At 39.5% G+C, this 13,524-nt stretch overlaps 1 non-coding gene across 1 annotated transcript; it reads left to right on the top strand.

The window, feature by feature from the left end:
- The first annotated feature begins 9,882 nt into the window (after positions 1-9,882).
- On the top strand, positions 9,883-9,988 carry LOC131224476 (small nucleolar RNA R71). Its single transcript, XR_009160957.1, has one exon. It is a non-coding gene; the product is annotated as a small nucleolar RNA R71 (small nucleolar RNA).
- The last annotated feature ends 3,536 nt before the right edge of the window (positions 9,989-13,524 follow it).

Here is a 13,524-nt window from a genome sequence, read left to right as displayed (position 1 = left end):
CTTGGATTTTCGGCTAGAATCCCAGGTGGATCTTTATGTTACATACTCCCCTAGATTTTCGGCTAGGATCTCGCGCGGATACTATTGAGGCCAAGTTAGATCTAGTGGAAGGAGAATTGTGCCGACCTGGGATCATACCGACTTGAGATCATGCCAATCTAGGATGCGGGAGTTGTGCCCCTCTTGGTGACAGGTGAGTCATCATATCTTCCGACCTACTGTCGATCAACCGAGCTCGACCTCGTATCATACTTGGTCAAGAGTCGAAGGGCAAGCCTTTAGTCGTACGCGTCATCATCCGATCTGATGAGGTGTATAAGGTTCCGACCTAACCTCTTTTCCTTGGTCAGTCTAATTTCCCTACATCAGATATCATTTTCCATGAATGGAGATTTATCATAGAGGAAATGCAAATGTTTCTTTAGGAAAGCATGCTCAATATTATGTCTTCCAGTCAAGTATAGGAAAATCTTCTACCTGAAGGATGATCTTTTTGTTAGGAGTTTCAAAATAAATAAAAAATATAAAGAAAATTACCTGTAAGTGCCTTTGTGGATAGAACAACCGAGGTATGAGGCTTGTAGGACATGGCTTGTGTGATCTACCAAAGAGTTGGTGATCGGTGGGATCCATTGACAAGGGATCAATCGACAAAGATCATGAATATTTAATCTACTTGTAAGGCGTACTACAATGATAACACTGGATATTAGTGGATTTAAGGTAAACTAAGATTCAAGACATACTATATCATAGTTGGATAGAAGTTGAATATCTAAGTTAAAAAACTAAAATTACTCGCGTGATTTTTAGAGTACTATGATTTCTGGGTAGTTCTTTCATCATGATGAGGCATTTTAGATGAATGGATTGGATCGGATATAGACACTAAGGTGGGCTTTACAGATCAATGGTGGGCATCCCATCCCAGCTAATTCTTCTAATCTAAGTTTTGGATTATTACGACTTTGGTGAACATGAGGCAATGTGCCCGATGGATGAGGTGGATCTCATAAAAGTTCCACCAATTTGGCTCTTGGTTGGTGAAAATCACTTATGAGAAATATGGTAGCACAATTTTAAAAAAATCAAGAAATGTAGGGATTTAATACACATTTTGGTGATTGGCAAAATATTTTGGTTATGAAAAAGTCTTATAAAATAAGCTTTATACACTTGTACCTAACGGTATAGATATATGAGAAATGCTTCAGTGCTCTTAGAGCATTGTAAGTTATAGTGTTATGAGTTATAATGGAATAGTTAAGACAATTCTATCCATTGGCCTATATACTATATTGTTTATGAAGAATGAGGGTTAAGGTTCTCACCCTTTTCATATTAATAAAAAAAAAAAACTAATAATATGCTCAAGCTAGAGTATGAATATCTATTATGCGCGCTTAGCTTGGACAAAATTTCCAAAAGACGAGATCCAACAACACCCTTTGTGGAGACATCACGTGGAACATCATAATAAAAGTTATGTGAATTGATATATGGTTATCACAAATAGAAGAACAATAAATATAATATGTGAGTACTAAAATTAATAAGTAGGAGCATAACCAAACTACTTCACTAATACTATTGCTTATAACCTTATACTTTGCTTTTATAGGAGGATAAGCGACCATTGACTATATCTTATTCTTTTAAGAGATAAAATTACCCCCAACAAATGTATAAAATTCAGTAATGGAATGACGATCATTAGAATATCTTGCACAATCAGCATTACAATGTGTATAAATATTAAGATTGCCACAACAACATACAGAAAAACGTCACCCAGAACAGCTTTAATATAACAGATGATGTGATGTGATAAACGACGTCAAGATGATGTTATCATAAGGCCTACATAAAATGACTAATGATGTGATGGGATTTCATTAGAGATGCACAGTGGAAAGTGTTTTTCTCTAAATTCAAAAATAAAATTTCAATTTTAAGATTTTCCGAGTACGATCATGTACAATTTCTAAAATTTGAAAATTATGTAAGAAGGTTAAATCATATATATAATTCGATGGAGCATGTTGATCCAATGTTGATAATATTTGGAATTTTCTCCTTGATCTATCCCAATATTAGAAAGATATAGATAGTCTAAGAATTTTTCTCTGGTAAGTGACAAGGAATTTCAAAACCATCCACAAGGATGGACCATAAAAAGATGAAGAAGATATGGAAGGAGGATTGAGATACCATTCCTTTTGCTCTCTCTCTCTCTCTCTCTCTCTCTCTCTACACTGTCTTTCTCTCCTTTATCTAATCCACATGCCCAGCGGGAAAGAATGTCTATAGCTTCTTGTATTACCTTCTCTAGGATATAATTAAAATATATAAGGAAGATGTTAGGGTTTTAGGAAAATACTGATATGGTACATCGCTACCCTACACATAACTTTATAACCTATTGTGAGGGGAGTACATTGGTCCACCCCATCTATGCATATACTCATGATCAATCATTCTATTGCCATAGCCATTTACTAATGATAATATCACATGCTGATCAAAAGTGGACCATCGATTTATCATTAAATGTAATCAAAGCCACTTTAACGGTTACGGTTTAAAACCTTTGAAAAGCTGATTAAAATAATTAAAGTATTGAGCCCAATGAAAAAATTACTTGATGAGTCGCTGATTTGGATCAAAGCCATAAACATGTTCCTATGTAAACTAGTGGATCCCTTGTAGGACTGTTCAAGAATTAACGACTCCTAATGGAAATAACTAGCTACATCCACTTTATTGGCCCCTACATGGACTTAGTAGGAAGAGCTAAAGCCGACCAATCAAGATAAATCATTATATGTTCTGAGGTTTAAGAATTAACCATCTTTCATGCATAATCAAGTCCTGGTCTCACAATCATAGTCCAAGCTAATGGGCCCTAAAACTATTGACTTGATTTTGATCAACTAATAAAAGTGACTAAAGGTCTGAAGCTGGATCCTTTATTCATGTCGCACTCACACTCCTGTATAGGGTTGGGGCAAGACATAAATCAATACCAAATTGGCTCATGATGGTAGAGACTATCCATCGTAACCTAATTAAGACCCCTCTCACAAGATGACTGTACATCTCATGAACTAATATATACGGGTGTGTCTCATATACATGTGATGGTCATGGTAAGATAGGGTATTGAGATCCAAGGACTACAACTTTCCCAGGTCAATGATCGTCATATCCAATCTCAAGTTCTAAGGGACTACTAGAGAAATTACTTCTCAACAAATCCATAATGAAGATTCAAGGTGAAGCTACATACTGAGGGTCAATAGAATGTCCACCAAAAACTCATGGTCATCACGATCTATGGCTAAGATCACTCTAATCACATCCATACTGTTAATGAATTAGATCTCACATTGGTTTCCCAGGGCATTGCGTCCAACACAACATTCACATTGTAGGCAATGCTTTATCGAGTGATGGAAAGATAAGTTTACTCACTAGGAATTTATATTGCCCAACATCAGTACGAGATGAAGACTCTTTACGGGACAAAAAATGATTCACCTTTATTTGTGTCTTGGTTAGACAAGACACTTGCATGCTTGTCATGGTAAAAAATATCAAAGGCATACTTCCTTTAGGAGAATAAAATATCAAGGGCATACTTCCTTCAATGGTGTAAATACATTATGGCAAATTGTGGTAAATACCACTTTACCAAACATCATCACATTGTCATAATGACTTACTAGTAATTACACATGTAAATGAAAAAACGAACTCCTTAAAAGTAAATAGAATGGGAAGGATGAAACTTGAAGGACAAATGGAAATGCAAAAGAGGAGCTAAGTTGACACATTCCTTTCCCTGATATTTTAGAAAATGAACCATTTGCCAACTTGATCCTATCATGAAACAAAGAGAATGCAAGGAAGTTATCTTCTTTATTTGTTAAATGATCAGTGATACTTGGATTGATAATTCATGATACACTAGGACTAAATATAAGACAAGAGACATGACATACACACATACCTGCAGAAGGGTTTTCTAGTGGAGTGACAGAAAATGCTTGATGATTAGCATAACTTTAATTAATCACATGAGCTTGGTTGGTTTTAAAGCTATTTCTCTCTCCCTTAATTAATATTATTGGCATCTCTCTTGGACTTTGGTTGAAGATGTGGGTGCAAAAAATAACAATGGTCTTTAGTATACCTACAATGATCGCTATGAGTACAAAATTAAACTGATCCAATTAACATTGTGGGGGTGTACAATCTGTACTTTGCTAGTTTGTGCCTTTGTAGGAAACCTTCATTTGTTTGGCTTACATCTTACTGCGAAGGAAAACATCTTTGTGGTAGGTGGCATAATTGAGGCCCATCAATTTTCCTCACTACGAATATAGTTATATAAGGTCTTAAGTTAGAGTAAAGACGCATGCTCCAAAATTTGAACCCTATAAGGTTTAAAATTATCATTGATTTCCTTGGGGAACTTGAATATATGATTTATTTTATTTTATTATTATTATTATTTTTTTGCTTCCATACAAAATCAAGAATAGGAGATTGTGGTGTGTAGTGATCAAGTTCTTTCCACATCAGATAAAGAAAAGTATAATAAGAATCTACAAAGGACTCCCTTTATCTCGTATTATTTGTATCTGTATCCCAAGTATAGGGTCGTGATGTAGTAATAAACTCGGTAAGACCGAGGTCGAATCCACAGGGACTGAAACCCTGTACGTTATCTGAAACCAAGTAGAACTAGAACTAGACTAAGATGTAATCTAAACCAAGTAGAATTTAAGAAATAATTGTGGAACAATTATCTAAAACTTTAAGGAATTCAGAGGAAGGAAACTAGGGATTCAGAGGATCCCTTGTAGAGATCAGGGAGAAATTATGCCTGCTTCAGAAATCATGGAATTTAACTAGACTTCCTTTGATATAGTTTTCAAGAGGTGAATGGTATATGAATTAGAATGGATTCCATCATCTAACCATGCCCAGAGACAAAGCAAACAACAGGATTAAACTAATTACCACCAATCAACAATGTATGAGGATCGGGAAGGGTATCGTCATCCTACCATGCCCATGGAGCAATGATGAACAACAGGGCTTCCCGACTTCATAAACATAAAAGGGGAAAGAAATATTGAGCCATCGCAAACCCATTGTAATTTCACCACAATGACCATTAAAGACTAAGAAAAATATTCCTTATAATAATCACCTAAATCATTCAGTTTATGAAATTTAAAGGCACAAAGTAGAATCTCCCATCTCGCTAGCTTCACCTCTTAGCCTAGCTAAGAGGTTTAGCCTAAGCATGATCATGCTAGCACCACAGGAAAAACAATCAAAGGAATAAAAGGAAAAGAAAACAAGAAACAAAAAAACCCGGATCGTCCAGCCGAATCCCTCCTGCTTCTTCTTTTCTTCCGTTCCTTCAAAGCCAAGCCTTGCCCATTTTGCTCACATTCCAGCCGTGCCTCAAATGAGCTCCCTCTCACCAAGCTCAGCTCACGCCCTGAAAAACCAAGCCAGGCTCCACACGATCTCAGCAACCCAAGCTTTCTTCCCCAAAGAATCTCCTTCCCGTGTCTTCCTCCAGCCGACCTCCGTTTGATGATCCTTCTCTTTCTCTCTCTCCTTTTTTTATAGCACTCTCGTCGGAGACGAATTTCCCTACTCTAGGCGGAAGTCTTCCGCACAAGAGAACGTGTTGGAGTCGGAATAAAACAGTTTCCGCAGCAACAGGCGGAGGACCCGCGATCAACCCACGTTTGGCTTGAGATTTTGGACGACTGATCATCCAAAATCAAAATCGGACTTCTTGGTGGTGGTCACGGATCCCTGTTGATGAGAATGAACGGTTTGGATTGCTGATCCGATCACTATCTTGATCAGGGAACGGCCCGGAAGTCCCGGCTGCGCGCAACAGGGCTTGCGCGGTTCTTGCGCTGGGACGTTGGTGGAGGCCATGATCGAAATCGGTTGAGAAATCCCCACCGTCCATTGAAATCCTTGTGAAAAACCAGACGGGGAGTAGTTTTCGTAGGTTCTTGTGCGGCCCATTGTACTCACTCAATTCACCGTTCATCCTATGTTGTGCATCGATCTTCGTGTTTGCATCTGCATGGGGCCAAAAGGTCACCTAGATGAGGGTTACAGCTACCCCACTGGACGAATGAACGGTGTGGATCATCTAATCCATGATGATGGTGACCCACTGTTACTTCCCGCGGTCGGTTGCGCGTGAAAGAGAAACAGAGATCGTTTCCTTCTCTGTTTGTGAAAGAATTCGAGTCCAGGACGGTTTGACCGTCCTGGAGTTTCCGTGCACGCCTGGTGCATCCATGCTGTACATGTGCAATGCACATGTGGGTCCCATGCTGATGTATATGATAGATCAGCTCCGTCCAACCTGGTTGCCGTATGATTTAAATGGTTGATACCAAAATTGAAGTATTTCAAGATATCAGGCGGGCCCCAGATTGATAAGTTGTGGGCTGATCTGTCCGTTGGGACATTTCCAAAAAGATCCAATGGCTGATTTTCGATGTGTATGGTTAATTTATGGTCCTCGTGCCATGTATGAAGTTTTGAGTTGAGTGGATGGTGGAAACCTTGTGATCTTGCAATCTGGCTGACTTTCATGCCACTTGAGCTTAGTTTCTCAATTTTCGTGGATCTCGGCATGTAATTCCGTCGATCTTGGTCCCCTGAGTCTGTCCCTTGCCTTGGTGCATTCTGAATGTTAAATCCATGCTCTCAGTACCTTTTCCCAGTCCGGGCTCGTAAATACGCCCTGCAACACAAATATGATTAAAATGGGCTATTAAACGGTACCATGTTCATAAATCCAGGCAATAACTGGGTCTGATATGCAATATTTGACCCTCAACACAACCCCCAACCAGCATTTTGCTAGTCCCGAGCAAAATATGTGAAAAGTAAGTTGAGAATTACAGAACAATTTCTATAAACTCGAGAGATTTATGAAAAACAATTCAGATATTCGAATTCTAAGATTCATGAATGTTGGCATTACTTTCTCCTAGAATCAAACTCACGGTACTTCATAATCAAGCTCAAATATTAATCCATTAATTAGAACGATTCTAAATATTGAATTCCATGGATGTATAGTCTAATCTCGACTTGTCAACATTAAGATTCACCTTGATATTTAAGGATATCATTGGTAACAACTAAGAGAATTCACGATAACCCAACTTGGCTTACACATTATCTTTTTATTCTTTTAATTTTTGATTTTTTCATTAGAAGTAACGCCAAGAAGAGGGATTAGATCCTCACCTATAGGGAGCAAACCTAAGGTAAAGACTGTACACCCAACTTTTTCACATATCATCCATGGGGAATCGAATCTACACCTATAGGGAGCAAACCTATGGTGAAAAACCATTCGCCCAATCTTTTCAATTTCCCAGGTTGGTTCCTTTCAAGCTTAGTGATCACCTAATTAATCCTTCAATATCGAATGAAACGTTAATGTGAAAGCGAGATGTGACATGTAAAATTATGATTCAATCAATGTTTAAAACTTCTAATCATGGATTAATAGTTCTAACCTAACTGTGAAATCTAACAAATAGTTGAATCCAAGAGTCATCAATTCCAACATCACTTATCTTAAAAAAATTCTAAATCCAAGTTGGCCGTCAAAATCGCTTCGAATTCATACGAAATTCTAGAAAAATTTAAAAATTTTCACAATTTCTGCTCAAGACTAAGAAAATACTGATTAGGAAACCTAATCTCCCACCCCCAACCTAAAATCTACATTGTCCTCAATGTAAAAGAAATAAGCATGCAATGCACATGGGACAATAAGTAAATGAGAAGTGATGGGAAGATAATACCTGAAAGAATCAAGAGGCTTTCCACAGATATTTACGTAAGAGGGGGTCAGTACAAGAGAGAAACCAAAAAAATAAAGACAAAATCCTACCTATACCACTTTCGTAGGTGCTCTCGATTGCATTTAGCGTATGCAACAAGCCTTTAAACCCCTAGGTTGCCCCTAGTGGACGAGTTGTAGTCTCGTGAGGGTTTGCAGTAATGTTACCCACAAACATTGAACTAACTAATGATAAAAATAAAATGTAATGAAGAGATGGGTTGCCTCCCAGGAGCGCTAAGTTTACCGTCTTCAGCCAGACAAATAAAGCACTACCCTAGTCCTAAGAAAACAGGAAACCTACCTAAACCTCCATCAGACTAGGAGATAAGGCGGTAAATCACGTATCAGCGACATGTCCTCTCGAATCAAATTTCTCGACAAATGGTTTCAATCGATGTCCATTGACTTTAAACTTCTTGCCATTGTCGGGATCTCTTATCTCAACGGCCCCATGCGAAAAAACAGTGACAACAATGTAAGGGCCGGTCCAACGAGATCGAAGCTTACCCGAAAAGAGATGTAATCGAGAATTGTACAAAAGGACCTTCGGCCAGGCGTGAATGATTTTCGCAAAATATGTTGGTCATGAAATGCTTTCATCTTGTCCTTGTAAATTCTCGAATTATCGTATGCATCATTCGGATTTCCTCAAGTTCATTCAATTGAAGTTTGCGTACGGTATGCGTTGTTCAGATTGAAATTTAGATTTTTGATCGCCCAATACGCTTATGTTCCAACTCCACAGGCAAGTGACAAGCTTTCCCATAGACCAGAGCCTAAAGGGAGACATTCCAATAGGGGTTTTAAAGGCGACGGTATGCCCATAAGGCATCGGTCAATCGGATTGACCAGTTCTTACGATCGGGGTTAACCGTTTTCTCCAAAATGTGTTTAATTTCCCTATTAGAAATCTCACTTGTCCACTTGTCTGTGGATGGTATGGGTGCTCACCTTATGAGAGATACCGTATTTCTTCATTAAGCTCTCGAATGGTCTATTACAAAAGTGTGAGCCCCCATCACTAATGATGGCTCGAGGCGTTAGAATCGAGAAAGGATGTTTTCTTTTAGAAATTTAATGACCGTGCGATGGTCATTCTTTCGACACGGAATCGCTTCGACCCATTTAGTGACATAAGTCTACTGCTAACAAAATATAAATATTCCCAAAAGATTGGGAGAATGGTCCCATGAAATCGATGCCCCAGCAATTAAATGCTTCAATGATAAGGATGGGATTCAAAGGCATCATATTTCGACGGGATAATGCTCCCAATTTCGACAACGCTCACAAGCTTTGCAAAACTCATGAGTGTCCCTAAACATAGTGGGCCAAGAAAAGCCACACAGGAGAATCTTGGCCGTGGTCTTTTTAGCAGAAAAGTGACCACCAAAGGCTGTGAGTGACAAAAGGAGATGATGCTCGATGCTCATCGCCTGGTACACATCTCCTTAGGATTTGGTCCGGGCAATATTTAAATAAATAAGGATCATCCTAGAAAAAGTTACGCACCTTGGTGAAGAATTTCTTCTTATCTTGCGCAGTCCACTGTGTCGGTAACGGCATTGGCTTGTTCATTCAACACTCCTCGAAAGGCAGGTATTGTAGAACAGTTTTCAGTTGTGTGAATGTTGCAATCACGGATGCCGCAAACAATTTCATTGACCTTATCCTTCTTTCCTTCCATAGCCTCAACTTTCCTTATGAGCGTAGTCACTTTACACTTGAGATCATCCTCTTCTTTCAAGAGATATAATCCACCTTTCTCCTTTAATTGAGTCGGCCTAGACGTGGTGTTCGCCATTGGGCAATAGTCCCATGATTGTGTTTTTTCGAGACTATCGAGGTAATCCCATACCTCGTCAACATCTTTATTAATGAACTCTCCATTACACATTGTCTCGACCATTTGGCGCATGGAAGATGTCACCATCATAGAAAAATTTGTAATGCGCCACGTTTCAAATCCGTGTTGTGGGCATGAATCGACCAAATCTTTGAACCTTTCCCAACATTGGAAGAATGTTTCATCTTCCTTTGGGCAAAGTTCATGATCGCTTTCCTGAGGGTAATCCTTTTATGATGTGGGAAGAATTTTTTTATGAATTCCCTCGCATGTCGCTCCATGTGCCAATGGATCTAGGATGCGTGAATGTAACCACGTCTTAGCTTTCTCTTTTAAGGAAAAAGGAAAGAGTTTCACTCTGACCGATCCTCAGATACATTAGGAAAACATAATGTAGCCATAATCTCATCGAACTCTTTCAAATGTAAATATGGACTTTCTGATTCAAGTCCATGGAATTTGGGAAGGAGTTGGATAACTCCTGGCTTGATGTCCATTTGTCCTGTGTTTTCAGGAAAAATCATGCATGAGGGCGTACTCACTCCCGCCGGTTGTAGATAATCTCGTAGAGTACGAGGCGGGGGTGCCTGTTGCACCTCATTCTCATCTTGGGTATCCTCCACCCTTGGTGGAAGTAGAGGAGGTTGGTCTTCAGCCATAACTTCAGTTAACTCAGGGGATTTCGAGTGGTGTCTAGTCCTGCGATGGATAGTCAACCCCTCAACCAATCCTCCTTCAGTCAAGAGACGTCGAGTGTTGTCACGGGCCCACTTGGGCATGAAACACTCGCAGCCCTCAATCAAATTCAAAGCCTAATCCTAAGAAAGGAAAAGAAAATCTAAAAAGAAAGAGAGGGAGAGTTGGAAAGGAATTACCAAATTGAAGCTCCTAAGTTAAGGACCTGCAAAATAAAACAAAATAAGTTAGATTCTAAAAAGGAGAAGAACAATCCTTTAAAAGAAGGATAGAAGTGAACTAGCTTCTAAAAGAAAGAATTCCTAAAAGAAAATGAAAATTTCTAAAATAAATTAGGAGAGTCCTAAACTAGAAAGTAAATTGCTAAAAGAGAATTGAAAAATAGAAAGTAGGGAAGGAGCTTACCGAATTAGAAATTTCTATCTTAAAGGCCTACAAAATAGGAAGGTTAGTTTCTAAACAAAAATTCTAAAAATAAATTAGGAAACAAATTAGATTCTAAAAGAGTTAAAATTAGAAAGTGAAAAACAAAAGAGAAAAGTTTCTAAAATTAGAGGATTTTTCTAGAAAGGGAAATAACTAACCCAGTTTCTAAAAATAAACTGCTTCCTAAAAATAGAAAAAATACTAGAATTAAAATTTTCAAAATTTAAACCCTAATTCTAAAAGGTAGAAAAAGTAGAGAGATTAGGAAGGAATTACCAATTTAGAAACTTATGTCAAGATCCTACAAAACAGGAAAACAAGCTAGTTCTAGAAATCAAATAAAAGTCTACAACTAAAGTTAGTCAAATTCTAATCTTAAATCAAACTCTAAACCTAATTAATTTCAGAAAATCGTAACCGTCAGTCCCCGGCAACGGCGCCAAAAACTTGTTCACACCCCAAGTGCAGGGTTGTGATGTAGTAATAAACTCGGTAAGACCGAGGTCGAATCCACAGGGACTGATACCTGTACGTTATCTGAAACCAAGTAGAACTAGAACTAGACTAAGATGTAATCTAAACCAAGTAGAATTTAAGAAATAATTGTGGAACAATTATCTAAAACTTTAAGGAATTCAGAGGAAGGAAACTAGGGATTCAGAGGATCCACTTGTAGAGATCAGGGAGAAATTATGCCTGCTTCAGAAATCATGGAATTTAACTAGACTTCCTTTGATATAGTTTTCAAGAGGTGAATGGTATATGAATTAGAATGGATTCCATCATCTAACCATGCCCAGGAGACAAAGCAAACAACAGGATTAAACTAATTACCAGCCAATCAACAATGTATGAGGATCAGGAAGGATACTGTCATCCTACCATACCCATGGAGCAATGATGAACAACAGGGCTTCCTGACTTCATAAACATAAAAGGGGAAAGAAATATTCAGAGCCATTGCAAACCCATTGTAATTTCAGTCACAACAGACCATTAAAGACTAAGAAAAATATTCCTTATAATAATCACTAAATCAAATTCAGTTTATGAAATTTAAAGGCACAAAGTAGAATCTCCTATCTCGCTATAGCTTCACCTCTTAGCCCTAGCTAAGAGGTTTAGCCTAGCATGATCAAGCTAGCACCACAGAAAAACAATCAAAGGAATAAAAGGAAAAGAAAACAAGAAACAAAAAAAACCCGGATCGTCCAGCCGAATCCCTCCTGCTTCTTCTTTTCTTCCGTTCCTTCAAAGCCAAGCCCTGCCCATTTTGCTCACGTTCCAGCCGTGCCTCAAATGAGCTCCCTCTCACCAAGCTCAGCTCACGCCCTGAAAAACCAAGCCAGGCTCCACACGATCTCAGCAACCCAAGCTTTCTTCCCCAAAGAATCTCCTTCCCGTGTCTTCCTCCAGCCGACCTCCGTTTTTTTCTCTTTACTCTTTCTCTCTCTCTTTTTTTATAACCCTCTCGTCGGAGCGGACTTTTCGTCCTCCATGCGGAAGTCATACGCACCAGAGACCGTGGAATTCGAGTCCAGGACGGTTTGACCGTCCTGGAGTTTCCGTGCACGCCTGGTGCATCCATGCTGTACATGTGCAATGCACATGTGGGTCCCATGCTGGTGGTCACGGATCCCTGTTGATGAGAATGAACGGTTTGGATTGCTGATCCGATCACTATCTTGATCAGGGAACGGCCCGGAAGTCCCGGCTGCGCGCAACAGGGCTTGCGCGGTTCTTGCGCTGGGACGTTGGTGGAGGCCATGATCGAAATCGGTTGAGAAATCCCCACCGTCCATTGAAATCCTTGTGAAAAACCAGTCGGGGAGGAGTAGTTTTCGTAGGTTCTTGTGCGGCCCATTGTACTCACTCAATTCACCGTTCATCCTATGTTGTGCATCGATCTTCGTGTTTGCATCTGCATGGGGCCAAAAGGTCACCTAGATGAGGGTTACAGCTACCCCACTGGACGAATGAATGGTGTGGATCATCTAAATCCATGATGATGGTGACCCACTGTTACTTCCCGCGGTCGGTTGCGCGTGAAAGAGAAACAGAGATCGTTTCCTTCTCTGTTTGTGAAAGAATTCGAGTCCAGGACGGTTTGACCGTCCTGGAGTTTCCGTGCACGCCTGGTGCATCCATGCTGTACATGTGCAATGCACATGTGGGTCCCATGCTGATGTATATGAGAGATCAGCTCCGTCCAACCTGGTTGCCGTATGATTTAAATGGTTGATACCAAAATTGAAGTATTTCAAGATATCAGGCGGGCCCCATTGATAAGTTGTGGGCTGATCTGTCCGTTGGGACATTTTCAAAAAGATCCAATAGCTGATTTTCGATGTGTATGGTTAATTTATGGTCCTTAGGCCATGTATGAAGTTTCGAGTGAGTGGATGGTGGAAACCTTGTGATCTTGCAATCTGGCTGACTTTCCCTTGAGCTTCAATTTCTCAATTTTCGTGGATCCCGACGTGTAATTCCGTCGATCTTGGTCCCCTGAGTCGGCCCTTGCCTTGGTGCATTCTCGAACGTTAAATCCGTGCTTTTAACACCCTTTTCCAATCCAGGCTCGTGAATACGCCCGCAACACAAATATGATTAAAATGGGCTATTAAACGGTACCATGTTC

The sequence above is a fragment of the Magnolia sinica genome, chromosome 13 (genome assembly GCF_029962835.1).
Source record: "Magnolia sinica isolate HGM2019 chromosome 13, MsV1, whole genome shotgun sequence".
Lineage (NCBI taxonomy): Eukaryota > Viridiplantae > Streptophyta > Magnoliopsida > Magnoliales > Magnoliaceae > Magnolia > Magnolia sinica.
Note: the sequence above shows the minus strand (reverse complement) of the source record. Positions and strands in the feature narration are given on the sequence as shown.